At 43.4% G+C, this 14,046-nt stretch overlaps 1 pseudogene; it reads right to left on the bottom strand.

The window, feature by feature from the left end:
* LOC115464755 overlaps nucleotides 1-10,375 on the bottom strand; it is a 35,351-nt pseudogene extending 24,976 nt beyond the window's left edge.
* Nucleotides 10,376-14,046: the final 3,671 nt, after the last annotated feature.

Here is a 14,046-nt window from a genome sequence, read left to right as displayed (position 1 = left end):
AAGATGCCGGCACATGCGCAAAAAGAACCAGCGTGAGATCACTTGTTTTCTTTTTTTGCACTTCAAATGGCCATCGTCACTCTCTAAAACAATTACTGCAATGTGGAGGTATCTTCATAACAACATTTCCAAAAAAACATTCCAATTTTATAAAGAAAACATAGACGCATGTGTTCCCTTATAAAATACAACCTCAAATGACCCCATACAATTCAAACTGTTCCATCAATTCATTCAAAATGCTCCATCTACAATATCTACAGACACATTCTCAAAGCTTCAATGATCTTAATAATTTTGATGTTAGACCATCAGAAGCAGTTGCCCATGTCCCAATCCAGGACTGTAATGCTGCTGTACTTCCTCATCTGTCAGAACAATATTTTTAACTTTTTAATGTATTTTAGTGCAATCTTCAATTTTCAAACCTTCACAATATTCACTCAAATAATATAATGTAGTCAACTTATCTGCCACAACATGGAGAACCAGCCACCGACATAGCTATGTTTCGCACTCTGCTTCAGGGCAAGGCAGTCTCCTGTCTCAAACAAATCAGCTGCTTCATATATGGAGCAACAACCTAAGGCTACACCTGTAGCACTTGTGCAGCAAGCAGATCTTCCTTTGGACCAGACCTCCCTGTCTGAATCCCCTCTCCTCCGTAGGAGTATCTCTCCGAGTTACCGCCTTTGGCTCTGAGCAGTTCTTTCCTGTTCCTGTTCCTGTTCACAGGCTGGGATCCCCTACTTCCTACCTGGAGCACTCCTCAACTTCATAGTTAAAGCTTTACTGGCAAAAACCTTCCTCTTTGGTCAGCCTTAGTTTCTTGAACCCATCCAGAACACCCCTCTCCTCTTCTCAAGGGTCCCGGTGCATAAAAGCGTATTCTGTAACTGTATGCTTATTTTTTTACATTCTTATACAAATGACTCAGTAGGCCTTGATGGTCTCTGGAGTCTTTTATTGTTCCTTCCTCCTGGTCATCATCACTATTTTTCTTCATTTGTGTTTTTGTAAGGCTCTTACGTTCTTTCCCTTTCTTACACTTGTATGCATCCATCCAATTTTATGTCATTGCGTGAATAGCATATCTTAAATGCAGAAAATGCTTTATAAAACTGCCTCTTAATGAATAAACTCCGTAACTGCTGTAAACCTGATGAAAGAGGAAGAGTTCAGTAATACTGATTGGGGGCACATAGGTCTACAACAGTCCTCTTTTGCCTAATTTGGACTTCAGCACTTACACCTACCAAAGGTTGGCAATTAAGCGGGCAAAAGCAGATATTCTATAATACCTAAATTCTGGGAACGCCTTTGACCTGCCATGGCCCTCCCATGTGATAAATCAATAGTTACTGGTTCTAATGTTTATTGCAGCAGTTTTGTTTGGGTTTTTGCCGGGTTCTTGAGGCCTGGATTGGCCACTGTTGGAGACAGGATGCTGGGCTTGCTTGATGGATCCTTGGTCTTTTCCCAGTATGGCAGTGCTTATGTGGTACTAATGCAAAACAAATTCATAAACCCAGCGCTTTACAAACCCTCTTTAATAGGCACCACCATTAACAGTGTATTCCTCTAGAATGGACCTCGGTAGTGACTCTTTTCACATGAGAGACACAGCCTCATGACTTGCTGAAATCATCATTGGGCCTCATCAGTAACATCGATATATCACTCCTTTATTATCAAAATTACTAAATTGGATAATTTATCTCAATATGGCTCTCTTCATTTTACATCAGAACACTAACTGGCATGGGTCATGTTTTGCCTGTGCTGCATCAGGGTGTGGTTCAATAAATTATATTGGACTGGATTTTTTATGTTAAAACCTAACTTTACTAAAATAAAATGCCTATAAAATAATTACCTGGCTAAATGCCATAGCTTCCAACTTCATTATTTCTCTCTAAAATGGCTGTCAAACCTTCACACTACCCTTATAAAGAGTTACATGGGCTGCCCTAACCAATCAGCCACTTGCATTCATAGCAGTGAAAGCCAATCAATCTCCAAATTCAATCCTCTCAGTAAAACAGTGTTTAAAGGATATATCCATCTCTGTTCTTTATAATTCTACTACTACTACTTATCACTTCTATAGCGCTACAAGGCATACGCAGCGCTGTACACCAAACATGAAAAGGCAGTCCCTGCTCAAAGAGCTTACAATCTAAATAGGACAAGCAACCAAACAGAACAACTAAGAGGTAAGGGAATTAAAGAGGAGGGGATAGAAGGGTACAACTAAGAGGTAAGGGAATTAAAGAGGTGGGGATAAAAGGGTACAGGACAAAAGAGTAGTGGTTAGGAGTCAAAAGCAGCGTTAAAAAGGTGGGCTTTTAGCCTGGATTTGAAAACAGCCAAAGACGGGGCTAGACGTACAGGCTTGGGAAGTCTATTCCAGGCGTGAGGTGCAGTGAGATACAAGGAATGGAGTCTGGAATTAGCAATAGAGGAGAAGGGGACAGACAAGAGGGTTTTATCCACAGAACAGAGTACCGGGGGGGGGGGGGGTGTAGGGAGAGAAAAGAGTAGAGAGGTACTGGGGAGCGGTAGAGTGAATGCACTTATAGGTCTGTAAAAGAAGTTTGAATTGAATGCGGAAACAAGCCTAGTTCTTACTGATATAAAAGCCACCACTGTTGCATTGTCAGAGAAAAAACTTGGACTGGAGCCCCCCACCAGAAAGAGAGCAAAGTTGTGTAAGGTATTCCGCATTACCCTGAGCTCCAAATGATTAATCGACTACCGAGACTCCTGTTTCATCCAGGTGCCCTGTGCCAGATGGAACCTGTAATACGCTCCTCAACCCAGCTTGCATCTGTTGTCACCACTTTCCATTGCATTATCTGAAAGGGAGCTCTGACAGTCGAATTCCTGGGCGACAACCAGCACTGCATACTCCATCACACAACCAACATCCAAGGAAGATGAAGGTCGTACTTCTGTGTCACTAGAGATCAGCAGCGGAGAAGAGATTCCTGTAACGGCCACATATGAGCCCTTCCCATGGCACCACTTTCACTGCTGCCATCACTGACCCCAGAACCTTGACTGAGGGGAAGACAATCTGTTGAACTAGCTTTGACCTCCTGTGTTCTATGAGGAAGATCCTCTTCGAAAATGATTCTAAATTCTCTCCCTCCTATTCCAACTCTATCTTATCAATGGTTCTCTACTGCATATCAGTTACTAAGGAGCTCATTTTCAAAAGAGAAAAACATAAAAAATTGGCATAAAGTGGCATTTAGATGCTTTGCTTGCCAAAACATTTAGGGGCCTTTTTACTAAGCAGCGTAAGCATCTACACACGCCTAACACGTGCCAAAATGGATATACCGCCAGACTACCATATGGCTGTTGCGGTAATTTCATTTTTGGCGTGCATCCGATACATGCATCTGAAAAATATTTTTTGTTTTCAGGCACATGTAACGGACACATGCTGATATTTGGTGCACGTAGGTCATTACCACCCGGTTACCACGTTGAGTGTTTACCGCCAGGCCAATGGCTGGCGGTAAGGTCTCAGACCCAAAATGGACAAGCAGCAATTTTCATTTTGCCGCACGTCCATTTTTAGCAGGCCCCTTTTTACAGGCATGCTAAAAAATGGATCGATGTGCACCCAAAACCCAGGCCTACACTACTGCAAGCCATTTTTCAGCACGTCTTAGTAAACGGACCCCTCAAATTGCTAATTTTGAAACCCATTATCTAAATGTTTTGCTATGCAGTTCATCAGCACTAAGTTGAAATTACAAGGGGGCATGTTGGGGGTGTATTGGGATGGACATTCCTAAGAATTGGTCATTTTTCTGCCATAATGGAACAAAACAAAAATGTCCAGGGCTACACTTTAAATGTTTTGATTTAGACCTGTTTTTATCATGACAAAACACAAATAGGAAGGGAGTGGAGTTCAAACACAAGAGATTTCAATGAAAAACTCCTCACACCTGATAAAATTTGAAAACAAGAAGGAAAAGCCTCAGTGTGCCCAGACCTTATATAGCTCACACTGGTCTATAAACAGGCTATAGTCCTATCATCGGCATTAAAAAACCCTATAAAGTCATTTTTATCAATCTAGCAACTGCACATTCAAATTTCTTATGTCTCACTTGAATTATTTAAACAAAGGAGCATAGGAGTTTGAGTCATTAAGCAAATTCATTGTTTACTTTTCTAAGCATGAATTAAATTGGTGAAGTTGTATATATACAAGATATCACCCATTGTTAGGTGAAATTCAGGATATTCATTTAACAGCAAACAACATTATTGTATCTTTGGATGTGATATCTTTATATATTCAAATGCCACAAAATTAATCTTTGGAAGCCATAAGAAATATCTTTGATAAACATGATTCACATCAAAGAATTTGTACGTCATTATTAATGGACTTGGCAGCCCTGGTTATCCAGAAGAACTATTTTTGTTTTCAAGGTGAATATTATCAGCAAAAATAAGGAAATAGACATGGGGGCTTCATTAGCACCCTCAGTGGCCACCCTGGTGGTAGCATTTTTTGAAGAAAGATTTGTATCCATCTGGTTGGTTTAAATTCATTCGATGTTGGAGAAAGTTTGGGGTTGATATTCTTTCTGTGCGAAAAGGATATGGAACAATTAAATCAGTTTGTTCAATGGTTGAATACACTGACAGAAAGTCTTCAATTCACTATGGGACCTGTTTACGAAGCAGTACTAGAGACTGTCCAAGCGCTAATGCTGACATGGCCCATTCAATGTAAATGGGCCATGTCAGCACTAGCGCATGGACAGCCACTAGTGCTGCTTAGGAAAGTGGAGCTTATGACTTGTAGTAAAGAGCAATTTCATTTTTTGGATGTACGGCTCTATCGGGAGGGTTCCACCATTCATACAACATTGTACCATAAAGTGGTATCTAAAAATACCTTCCTTCACTTTCAAAGTTTTCATCTTTATTGGTTATGGTCAAAGTTTGCCCATTAGTCAATTTTTATGAATACGTCGAATGTGCTCCACTATAACAGAATTTGATTATCATGCAGAAGTATTAACTGAAAGGTTCATTTGGAAGGGTTATCCAAGATATACAATTAAAAGGGCTTACTATAGGGCTAAATTTACCCAATGTGAGACTTTTCTTCAATATAATAACAGTATTCCGTTTTGTGACACATATTTCATCAGTAGTAGCATATAATTCATATATTGAGGTATGCTGGCAATACGTAAATACTTCCAAGATCACAGTTAAATGTGTATATTTTGTATACTGTTTCATGTAGCCCTTATCTTGTTGAGACCAACAGGTAAAAACATGTAGCTTCCAAGATGTGAATATACACAAAAAATAATAGAGGGAATAAAGTAAAGGGTTAATTTCTTGCTCAATTTTAAATGTCTCGGAACATCATGAATGGAAATCCAGAAATGTGACTAGTATAGTAAGAGCAGTTCTCTCACTGGATACTGTAGGTAGTTTGCAGTTGGCCAACCTTTTTTTTTCCTTTAATTATGCTGTTTTTAGAATTTATTCTGGAAACATCAACTTTCAAGAGCACATCATGCAGAAAATGCTCACTGATACAATCTGATTTATTGAGCTTTATTTTCCATCAATACACAATGGAGAAAAGCCTCAGAATATCAAGTCCTTAGAGGCATTAGTGTAATGATAAACAGGCACATGTAAGGAAAAGTTGTTCTTGTTGTAGCATATACTGCTGCATACTGACTTGTTTGGATTTCTACAGTTGATGGATTGTAGTAACTTCTTAGATCAATACCTGTATTTCAGATAATATAGCTTTATAATTTAGAAGAAATACTTTGACAGGTCTGTAGTGCCTATAAAATCTTTCAGATTAGTTCAGTTCGTTATATAATAAGAATCGAAAATGATCCCAAACATTTCCTGTGCAAACTGAAATATCTCAGGATGTGCGGAATAGCTCAGAGGTTCTTTGTCTCAGCTAGGAAACACATGATTATTACTCTGTATCTCCTTTTTTGTATTTTGCAGAGTACAGGAGAAAATGTGTTTCTGTTTTTCTTTTACCAGTATTGCATTTCTTACAGAGACCAGCTTTCTGGGGGATGGGGTTGGGGGGGGGGCAGGGTGTTTCCATTTTTGTCTGTTTGTGATCCCCTATTTTGCATTTAGGCGAGGGTCTAGATTGTAGTGTCTGCCTAGGAATCTGAAATCCTTCAGCTTGTTCTGCTTCTCAATAGTAGGTATATTGGTGCTCAAGGACCTAGTGTAATATTTATAGCACTGTCTTTCATAGGTGGGTTAGGGCTGTTATGGTTTGGTAAGTTTGCTATATATATTTTGAATGTCTTTTGCAAATTTTTGTGCTATTTTTCAAAGTGTCTGGCCCTATTTGAAAGTAGTTCCTTGCCCCCCAAAACAGAGGCACATGGACAACTTTTTGTTTGGGGGGGCCAAGCTCTACCCTCAACCCCACCCATGCTCTGCCCCCAGCTCCAACATCTCCCCTTCTCTTACCTACCACCCGCTCCAATGGCATCCAGCATCCTTACCTACTGCTAAACCCGCCACCATGGTGCCCAACATTTCTCTTCTCCCTTCCCCTGTAATCTCCCTGGAGGAAAAAGGTAAGGTACTAAACTAATTGCGAGGAGCAGGGAAGTGGAGAGAAAAAGAATTTGGAGCAATGTTCCCTCTGAGGACTGAAGTTGACATGAACAAAAATATTCTGTTACATTGCATTGTGAGCACTACTTACAGATAACACATACACATACATAAATTACTCCTGCCAGAAGTCTGTGCCACTGTGCAGTGCAGAATTTGCGCAGAATTCCCCAGGGGCATAGGATTCAGCATTTTTGCACACAATCCTGCTGATTTGTCTATTCGGGCCAATCAGTTGATGAGACACATGGGGAACGTCAACGGGGCCTTTACCCCCACCCCTCTAAACTGTAGTAGTAAAGCAGTAGTGTGTGCTGGTTGGCTGGCTGCCCTACTGCCTCGCTTGGTATGCCCCCTGCCCTCCCTCGTTTGGTAGGCTTACCTCATTCTCCCCTGACCTACCTTCATATGATCTAGTGGTAGAGTGGCCTTTTCGGGGGCAGGAAAGAACCCCACTCTTTCCTGCTCTCCCTCTCCCACTGCTTTTTGGCAGGTACACTTCTTTAAAATGGCTGCTGAGACTTCATGTGGCAGCCTCACAAGACTACCACTTGAAGTCTTGGCCACCATTTGGATGAAGTAGTGGTAACAGCCCAGAACAGCTTCAATGGGCAGGAAAGAGTGGGGTTCTTTCCTGCCCCGAAGAGGACCGATGCAGCTCCTTCTCAAGTGGTGGGTGTACATGTGCAGCGTGTGTGTTGCGAGAAAAAATAAACTATAGATTGTATATAGGTGCAAGGGGGGCTAGAAAAAACTAATGGGTGGTGTGTGGGTACATGAGGGGGGTTGGAAAAATAATGGATGGTTTGTGGGTGCAGGGGTGGGAAACATAATTGATGGTGTGTGGGTGCAGGGGAGCTGGAAAAAATAATGGAGGGTGTGTAGGCTTAGGGGGACTGGAAAAAGGTGGATGGAGTGTGAGTGCAGGGGGTTGGAAAAGAGGTGGATGCTATGGGTGCTGGGAAAATTATGGATGGTATCTATGTACAAGGGGGCTGTAAAATTGTTTAAATAATGACAAATAAACTTGCAGAATTTGCAAATTTTGAGTGTAGAAGTTTATTGAATTTACAAATAGTTTGCACAACATTTGCAAATTTTGTGCACAGAATTTTGATTTTTTTTTTTTGCGCAGAATTCCAGCAGGAGTAATAAATACTCACAGGGAGGTTGGAAAGAATTCTAGAGACATGCTTTGCATGCGTTAGCTCCTTGTTCGCCTGTATATTTATAGCTACTCTGAATTTTACTCAGCTACCAGATGTATAGCACAGCTTAGAGGGAACACTGTTCCCCTGTACAAGCATCACTCATAAAAAAAAAAGAGGGGGGGAACAGTAGGGATATTTTTGAACATAGCAGGGAAGGACCACTTCACTATCTACCAGCTGCCTTCGTCAGTACCTCTGGTATTGTGGGTATTATGCACACTGCATGCACTCCAGGGACTTATGTACCCACAAAATCAAAATAATGCATGGGAAAAAAATGCAACATATTAAACAGAAAAGTATCTGCAGCAGTGGCGTTCCTAGGGTGGCTGACACCCGGGGCGGATCGCCGATGTGCCCCCCCCCAGGTGCAATGCGACCCCCCACCCCCGGCGAAAGGACCCCCCCCCGGGTGCATTTTTACCCACTGGGGGGGTGCCGTGCGCCTGTCGGCTTCGCTCATTCCATGCTCCCTCTGCCCCGGAACAGGAAGTAACCTGTTCCGGGGCAGAGAGAGCACGGAACGAGCGGAGCTGACAGGCGCGCGGTACCCCCCCAGCGGCATGCACACGGGGCGGACTGCCCCCCCCCCCCCGGTACGCCACTGATCTGCAGTATTCTGGAAATATACACAGGTTCTCTCAGTCAACTCTAGCTCGCCAGTCCAGCGTCTTCCTCTTGGCCACGTAAACAATGATTTTCAGCAGCACAGTAACAGAAATCCTGAGTCTACTGGCAACCTTAAAATAATTTACCTATCAATGTTTTTGGTAGGTTGCCAAATGGCCACCAGGCTTCAGCTCATCTAGCCTTTAGTCAGTGATTAGTTACCAAAGATTAGGTACAGCTAATACAGATATGTGCTACCTGCATTAGCTGTACCTAATAGAGCTGCAGGCTGAGAACTACTACTACTACTACTATTTAGCATTTCTATAGCGCTACAAGGCGTACGCAGCGCTGCACAAACATAGAAGAAAGACAGTCCCTGCTCAAAGAGCTTACAATCTAGGGAGGCCACTGCTGTTCCTTGAAATCTTGGACGTCACTCAACCCTCTATTGAATCAGGTGCAAAACTTAAATTGTAAGCCTTCCAGGGACAGACAAATACCTACTGTACCTGAATGTAACTTGCCTTGAGCTGTTACTGAAAAAGGTGTGACCTTGATCTAAATCCAAATCCCAAATCTAGTACCAGACATACTGTACAGTAATATAAAACACTTCAAATGTCACTCAGAATCTAAAGAGCAATTCTACCATGCAGGGCCGTGCCTAGGGTCTCTGGCGCCCCCCTGCAGACTATCAGTTGGCGCCCCCCCCCCCCCCCCCCCGCAGAATATCAGTTGCCACCGCGGACTTGGCACTAAGCACCCATCATAAGCGCCCCTTAAAGAAGCTACTAGTTATTTCTATAACGTTACTAGACGTACGCAGCGCTGTACACTTGAACATGAAGAGACAGTCCCTGCTCGACAGAGCTTACAATCTAATTAGGACAGAGAAACAGGACAGACAAGAGATAAGGGAATATTAAAGTGAGGATGATAAAATAAAATAAGAAAAGGATTGATGTAAAGCCCTCTGAATTACCTGAGCCATTAGAAACCTCTTCAGTGCATTCCCCGGTTTTAAATTCATCCCTCTCACCACAGTACACACAATATAGGGCCGCACTTTTATGTCTGGAGTCACTTTAACAGTCAAGGGTGCAGGATTTTCAGAAACATGCAAAATTCTTAGCAACATTTTACTGACCTCTTCTACTCCGTCCTCTTCTCCATCTCAACTGTCCTTCTTCTGTTTTCTCTCTCTCTTTTCCTTAATGTGCTCTTTTTCTGAATTTTCCAGTTTACCCTTTCCTTTGCGCTTTGCCACCTCCTCAGCCACCAACCCTCAGGTATTCCAGTACTGATTTGGTCTGGCAGCCATTCACCATTTTTTCTAGACGTTTGTCTTTTAGTTTGTTACCTTTAAAGTTGATTTCTTTTAATTTGGGACAGTCAGCCAGTTCTGTAGGAATCTCACTCTGTTATTAGACATATCCAAGCTCTTGAGAGCTGGTAGGAGGCCGACGTCGGGGTGGAGCTCGAACTCCTCGATGTAGCTCGGTCCCGAAAAAGCCGCAGGGGAAAGCTCGTTACTGGAGACAGCAGCAAAGCCTGTAGCCTGTTTCTGCTGAGGTTCAGCTTGGCCAGCTCCTTCAGCTCCCCCAGTTCGGCCGGCAACTCCCGCAGCTGGTTGCCGGAGAGATCGAGAAGGCGCAGGGAACATAGGCTGCCGAGCCCCGGGTGAAGCTGCTGCAGGCCATTCCGGCGCAACACTAGATTGTGCAGCTGTTGCAGAAGCAACAACTCGGCCGACAACACACGCAGGCTCGGGCAGCGCGACACCCCGTCAGCCTGTTCCAACCGCTGCTCCACAGGTCCTTCCAGCACCAGTTCCCGCCATTTCTCGCGGCTTGCTTGTTCAATCTTGGAGTGGACCACTCGGCCTCCATCTTGCTTACGCCTTTTCCGCCGCCGCCCTCTCAGCTCCCCGACTTTCCTGCAGTGGCCGCCCGGCGTTTAAACCTTTTTAAGTTGCAGCAACGGCGGAAAAGGCGAGGAAAGGTCACAACTTGGTAAGCCTCCCCAAGCTTCTTATACGGGGCGCCTATGGCTACGGACGTACATTTAAAAAGGAAAAGGATGTTGGGGGGAGGGCGAGCGAGGTGAGCATGGTGCGGCGGCGCCCCCCAGAGGGAAGCGCCCCCCTGCCATGCTTACCTCGCTTACCGTGTTGGCACGGCCCTGCTACCATGCTATGGGGTCCTTTTACCAAGCTGTAGGGAAAAGGGCCTTGCATTAGCAGCAGGGGCCATTTCCTGCGTGACAGGGCCTTTTTTTACTGAAGCAGGTAAAAAGTCCCCAAAACAAAATAACCATATGGCGGGGAGCCCTTACCACCATCCATTGAAGTGACGGTAAGGGCTCCTGCAGTAACCCGGCAGTAACTGGTCAGTATGCAGCGAAGTCCGATTACTACCGGGTTACCACCATGCTAACCATTTCCAAGTTTTTTCCCCCCGGAAATGGCATGCGCTCGACCTAGAACTACTGCCAGTGGCTGAATTGGGCCAGCGGTAGTCCCAGAATAGCAAGCAGTAAGCGAGTGTTGGGCTTACTGCTGCTCTGAATAAGGGCCCCTATAATAGCAGTAGCGTCCACAAGTCACATAACAAAGACCTACCGTAGTGGCAAGCTGGTGTTACTACAGTTTAGTTGAAATATGTCACAGTGTTTGGGGGTTTCCCACTAAACCAGCCATTTCGAGATTTCACAAAAATAAAGTGGGAAGAAGCTTCAGATGTAGTATTAAACAATTTGATGTTCAGAACCTGAATCTTTTACAGTGCAAAATTAAATCAAATTCTCAGCTGTTAAAAAGATTTTATTGCGCAGGAAATGTTAAAAAGGAGATGGTTTTGAATGGGCTTTGTCGGCATTGGCATGCAGGAACCGCTAGCATGGCTTGATGAAAGAGGCCCTAAAAATAGAAATATGTAGTCAAATATTAAACTGAACCCCCAAGAAGCCACACTATAACTCCAGAGAAAGAGAAAAAGTGATGCATGTATTCCAATCACTACACTATAAGTTAACAAATATAAATTTTAAAAAAATGGAAAAATGTGATGATACTGTTTTATTGGACTAAATACATTTTTCAATTAACTTTCAGAGGCCAAAACCTCCTTCTTCAGATCAGGACAGTATACTGTTGTTATGGTATCCTGTTCTGACCTGAGGAAGGAGGGTTTGATCGCCAAACATTAGTCAAAAATGTATTAAAATTAGTCCAATAAAATATATCACATTATTTTCATTTTCTATAGTAACTTTTATTAGCCCAACTACCACACTACTTTATCCTAAATTAAAAATAAAATTAATTTTCTACCTTTGTCTGTCTATTTACTTTTTCTAACTATGTTGATCCCAATCTCTGGTTTCAGCTTTCCTCATCTTCTTAACTCTCTTGCCAAGATTCCCTGTCCTTTTATCATTTTTTTCTACTTCCTTCTTCTCCTTTTCCTTTCAGCTTTCTTCAATTTATTTTTTCTGCCTCTGTCCAGATTTAATTCTTTCCTACTATACAGTCTTCAATCCCCCCATTTTTTTTTACTGTGTCTACCTACAGATTGCCATCTCTTTCCCTCACTTTGGCGCTCCTATTTCATTTCCTCTTATTTCCCAGTCTCTTACTAACTCTATCATCTTTCTCCCCCCACCCCAATTCAGCGGTTGCCCATTCTCTCCCACTTCTATTCAACGTGTGACCTCTTTCTCTCCCCACTTCCTTGCAGCGTGTGCCCTCTTTCTCTTCCCCTTCTTTCCAGCATGTGCTCTCTATTCCCTCCCATCCAGCATCTGCCCTCTCTCTCCCCTTTTCTGTCTAGCATTTGCCTTTTATTTTCTCTGCTCCTCTCTCTCCATACTGCATCTGCCCTCTTTGTCTGCCCCTTCTCTGTCTCTCCCTACTTCCATCCAGCATCTGCCCTTTTTCTCTACTCCCCTTCATCCAGTATCTGCCCTTTCTCTCCCCCTCCATTCAGTGTCTGCCCCCTCTCACCTTTCCACCCTGCATGTGCCCTCTTTATCTGCTCCCTTCTACCCAGCATCTGTCCTTTCACTCTTCCTCCAGTATCTTTTCCCCTCCCCACTTCAGTCTAGCATCTGGCCCCTCTCTCTCCCATTTCCATCCTTCATCTGCCCCCTTTCTCCCCCCTCCACCCAGCATCTGCCCTCTATCTGGTCCCTTCCACCCAGCATCTGTCCTTTCATTCTCCCCTCCATCCAGCTTCTGATACACTTCCATCCAGAATCTGGTCCCTCTCTCTTCCCATTTCCTTCAAGTGTCTGTCCCTTCTTGCTCTAGTCCATTCCATCCAGCATCTGACCCTTCTCTCTCCTCTCTTTCATCCAGAGTCTGATCCCGCTCTCTTCCGTTCCATCCAGTATCTGTTCCCTTCCACCCAGCATCTGTTCCTTTCCACCCAGCATCTCTCTGATCATGAGGTAGAAGTGCGGGAGGATTGTGTCCAAGCGTGCACTCAGGCACAATCCTCCCACACTTGTTTGACAGGTCTGGGCTGTCCAAAGCCCAGACCTGTCAAACAGGGGCTAGAGGTCCATGGGACAACCAGACCCCAACTACCCCATCCCAAGCCACCTTAGTAATTCCCTTATTTCTTATTTGTCCTGTTTGTCTGTCCTAATTAGATTGTAAGCTCTGTCAAGCAGGGACTGTCTCTTCATGTTCAAGTGTACATCAGTTTAAGACTTTTCTCTACATTCCTGTCCAATCTACACCAAATATCAGCCACCAGGATCCTATTGCAATCTACAGAGTGGACACTGTTGTGGAGAAGTCCAGTCAAGGCTGGAAGCGTCTCTTCATGTTGCATAGAAATCTGTCAGTGCAGGAAGGGTTGAGAGAATGTGAGAGGATGTTAGTTTTTGTCAAAGTATAACATGCATTTATAACTTCCTGCTTATCTGGTGGCAGATTTCTCTTTTTATGAGATTTCTGGGTAACAATTTGTAAGGTTTATGCTGTAAGGACATTAGTGGGTTTGTTATCCCAATATGATATATTCTCACCATGACATTTTAAAATGTCACATGCTTGCATGTGTGTTTCTATATCTATGTATTGAGGAGCTGATTTTTTTTAATTGAAGGCTTACTTTTATGAGAGCTTAATCAGAATGCAAAACAGGTTGCGTATCTATGTACCGGGGATTTAGATGCTGTGTTGGGGGGCCTGTTCCTGGTATGGTGTTAAGTCAGGGTATAAAACAGGTTCAGTTGCTGCCACTAGGTGTGACGCACAAGGCTGATACTTTTGGACATTCATTGCCTTCACACACAAGTCTCTAGCAGAAGCAGGCTCATCTGGTGCCCAAGAACATAAAGCTCTTGCTATAGCAGGATGCATGCCCTGAAAAATTTCTCTGAGGTCCTCAGTACCTATGCTGCAATCTAAAAGATCTTTTCGTAGTTGCCCTCTTGAATCTCTCCCATCAACTAGTCCAGTCATCACCTATAATAACACTGCCTATGAACATAATCCTTAGTACATTCATTCTTATTCTGTTAGATAATTGTACCTTGGGCTTTAAACTTT

This window comes from Microcaecilia unicolor, chromosome 3, assembly GCF_901765095.1.
Source record: "Microcaecilia unicolor chromosome 3, aMicUni1.1, whole genome shotgun sequence".
NCBI classification, from domain to species: Eukaryota; Metazoa; Chordata; class Amphibia; order Gymnophiona; family Siphonopidae; genus Microcaecilia; species Microcaecilia unicolor.
This window is presented reverse-complemented; position numbering and strand designations above follow the sequence as displayed.